Source organism: Mastomys coucha, unplaced genomic scaffold (assembly GCF_008632895.1).
Source record: "Mastomys coucha isolate ucsf_1 unplaced genomic scaffold, UCSF_Mcou_1 pScaffold21, whole genome shotgun sequence".
NCBI classification, from domain to species: Eukaryota; Metazoa; Chordata; class Mammalia; order Rodentia; family Muridae; genus Mastomys; species Mastomys coucha.
Window position 1 is genome coordinate 45,324,676 of NW_022196904.1, and position 3,794 is coordinate 45,328,469.

Genomic DNA, 3,794 nt, shown 5'->3' on the forward strand with positions numbered 1-3,794 from the left:
AACACACATGGTATGCACTCTCTGATGAGTGGATATTAGCCCAGAAGATCAGAATACACAAAGTACAATCCACAAACCACAAGGAACTCTAGACTGTGTTTGTTATTGTTTCATTTTCTTGGGACAATACCTCCCTATATAGCCTAATTCTTCTGCCTCAGCCTCTATGGTGCTTCAGTTACAGGCATGTACTTCTAGTCTGGGTTTAGGATTTGAAAGTACAACTATGTATATAATTGTCCTAGTAACTGAGTCATACTCCCTCAAGTCAACTCCAACTACTACTTAGGAACATTTAAAGTCTTCTCACATTGGAAAATGCACACTTTTCTTTTAAATATGAACATGAGTCTTTTGTTAAGTAAGGAATCATTGATTCTTCAACATTGCATGTTTAAAAATATGAACAAAAATACCTAGTAAGTAATCTGGATTTGGAGTAAGGAAGGATTACACAAAGTCTGAAGTTTGTTAGCAAATTTCACATTTTGAGATAAATTCACCCAAACCCAGCCAGAGGGGAAAAATTTGTCTAATTTCCAGGCATTTCTTCCTTTACAAAATAACTGTAATCATAAAAAATTTCACTAGTACAGACCAATTTATAATAACTTTTAAAATGTTGAGTTATTTTAGGTACAAGTAAGTAATGCATTGAGTAAAAGCACACTTAATTTTTATAGTTTGATTTTGGTTAGTGACAGTTATTAATTAAAAAATAACAATGAGATTTAAGGCATGATTTAGAAACAACAAAGCTTATTTTCCAATCATGAGGACCAGATCCTAACACCTATTTTATGTGGCTCATAGATTATATATACAGGGTGTTTACTGAAAGCCATTGAAACAGACCCTGCTGACATTGGTCTGAAACGTTTGACATTATGAGCCAAAATAAACCCATTCCCCTTTCAGTTTGATTTTCCTGGATATTTTGTCTTAGTAACATCAAACTAAGACAGTCCCCTAGCTAGTCTGCCTTCCTTAGACTTTTCAATGTCTTGTTATATTTGCTTTATGATTGGTATTCACGTTTTGGTTACATTTAATAACAGAAATAGTGAAAAGAATGTTGTATCCACATGTTCAGAATCACCAAATGATGTTTTAAGATCTGTGTATGATCTCCCTTCTACGTAGGTCTCAGGATCTTAGGAAGAAATGTCTAAGTCATGAGGCCTGAGTGTAATGATGGTGTATATTCTGTGGCTTGTGAAATGCTTACTTTGTTGGCAAAGGTCACTTCTGCAGTCACCATCAGATAGTATTTGGGTGATGAGGAAGGACTCATCCTTCATCCTGTGGAGTCTTGTCCTTGTTTGCTGTGAATAAAGCAAGGATATATGTGAAGAGAGAACTATCACAATTATTTTTGGCAAGGGACTAAAAAAATAAACATAAAAAAAGGAGTAAGTAGCTGTACCCCTCCTTGAAGGTTGTAGAGAATTGTGACCAGAAAGAATGAGAAACCAATAGCAGTGACATTAGGGTGAAGAACATAAATAAAACCTACTGCCTGGGTTGTATATTGTTTTAGATCCTTGTCCCAAATCTTTCCTCCAGCAGTCCTTGTTTCTGCTTTAATGCCCCTTGTTTCATCTTTCCCCAGTACAAATAAAATTGGTTCCCACTTTTTGTCACTAAATAATAAATAATTCAATATCTAGATATTCTGAGAGCATATATTTTTTGAGACACTGCCTTGCTATGTAGCCCAGGCTAGTATCAAACTTGTAATCTTTCTTCCCTCTGTCTCCTGAGTTCTGAGATGACAGCTCTGTACCACTAAGCATTGCACATTTTAACTGTGGAAAATATTTCATAGAGTCTTTCATTTTCACCTTGGTTTATATTTTCCTTTCTCTTTTTGCTGCCTCTGTCCCCAGATTTAATTGGCAGTGGAACAAGAGCAGAATAACAGATAGAGCACTAGTAGAATATTTTAGCACCTGCCACTTCCTACCCCAATACCAGTGAAGATTCACATAATACATCCTATATCTGCATAGTAGCTGGGAGTGTCTGACAGACAGTAATACACTAGAAGTAGGGGAAGACTGATGTGTATAGACTTAATGGTAGGAAGATCTATGTATTTGCTATTTTAAATGCAATTATATTGAAGACAGGGAGCTTGAAATATTTACATAGAGCTTACTTTAGAGTGATGAAATATTTACATAGAAGGACCTCTTACTCATTTCAAATAGCTTCAGCAAGCATGTCCTGGAGGAACCTGTGGCATTAGAGTTCCTTATTATTTTCTTCTTTCAGAGGCAAGTGTCAAAGGTGATCATTGAACATTGCAGTAAGAGCACTCACCTCTGCAAGCAGGATGACTGAAGAGATGGTGAATGACTCTTCACAGGTAAGGTTTGGGGACAATAATAGATACCAAGATCCAAGAAGTTGTTGATGTAAAAATCATAACTCTCATCTCAAAGAGGATAAGAGATAGTTTATTTTAGAGTCAAACATGAGTCACTATAGCCTGTGAACACAGATTCACGTGACACTAAATTCTATGTTCCAACACAGCAAGAGTTGGATGAGGTTTTACAGTAACAGAGCAAAGGAAGTCATGTCAGTCACTTCTAACATGTTTTGGTAGAGACATTAGTTATGTGAATTAAAGTGAAGAGGAAATGTCTCTGCTACAGGCCTCATATACTATCCGGTATTATTCTTAGTTCCGCTTGGTGGGAGCTAGGTGTTTTCTCTATATTCCAATGGATTTACATAATATTCACCAAGATATTATCTCACACACAGCCCAAGACAATAATTGGCTACTTAGGGGGCTGAAAATAGCACAAGGTAATTTGGCTCTGTACTTGCAACATTCTAAACTCCCTACAGTCATTGAGGTTGTAATCTGTTAATCAGCCTTGCAAAAGGATCAGTAGAAGGACCAAATTCTTTAAGGGTTTTTTTTTTTGTTGTTGTTCACAAATTCTAGATAAAAATCACATGTACATTAATGTTAACATAGAAAGTCAATTGATAAAAGGCATCCTTAAAGTCAACTTTTTTCATTTTATCTGTTTCTTTGTTTGTTGTTGTTGGTTTTGTTCATTTGTTTGACTCTGGGCAGTTCCCTAATCTTGTTCAATGCTCACACATTCGCTGTTATCAAGGCAAACAATGCTGACAGCATCATTGCCTAGAAACATCCAGACAGCTCATGGACACATGAGCATACAAGCAAGACTGAATAAAATCAGTAGGTTGTATACACATTTGTCATATGCATGTAATAATAAAATTTTTTTAAAGATTTCATGAGTGTGATATGGAGGGTCTGTAATCTTGGAACCCAGGATACTGAGGCAGAAATATCAAGCATTCACAGTTATCCTTAACTATTGAATTTGAGGTTAGCCTGGATTACAGAAGATCCTATTTTAAAACAATCATTAACGCGGGAAATGTGGCGTACGGAAGACCCACTCCCCGGCACCGCTCGTGGGGGGCCTAAGTCCTTCTGATCGAGGCCCAGCCCGTGGATGGTGTGAGGCCGGTAGCGGCCCCCGGTGCGCCGGTCAGGGTCTTCCCAGAGTCGGGTTGCTTGGGAATGCAGCACAAAGCGGGTGGTAAACTCCATCTAAGGCTAAATACCGGCACGAGACCGATAGTCAACAAGTACCGTAAGGGAACGTTGAAAAGAACTTTGAAGAGAGAGTTCAAGAGGGCGTGAAACCGTTAAGAGAAAAAAAAAAAAAAACAATCATTAAGGAACAGCAGCAACTCTGTCCTCATATGTTGTTAAATGAGTGAATTCTCCCTATGCC

The 3,794-nt window shown here is 37.5% G+C and overlaps 1 long non-coding RNA gene across 3 annotated transcripts in view; it reads right to left on the minus strand.

Moving 5' to 3' along the window:
* LOC116102290 overlaps positions 1 to 3,422 on the minus strand; it is a 30,149-nt gene extending 26,727 nt beyond the window's left edge. For 2 of the 3 annotated variants that reach the window (XR_004123056.1, XR_004123058.1), the window contains exons 1-2: positions 2,326 to 3,422; positions 1,229 to 1,325 (exon numbers count right to left, since the gene is read on the minus strand). This is a non-coding gene — a long non-coding RNA (uncharacterized LOC116102290). The remainder of the gene's footprint in view (positions 1 to 1,228; positions 1,326 to 2,325) is intronic. The other variant, XR_004123057.1, reaches the window with a different exon arrangement.
* Between the last annotated feature and the right edge of the window lie 372 nt (positions 3,423 to 3,794).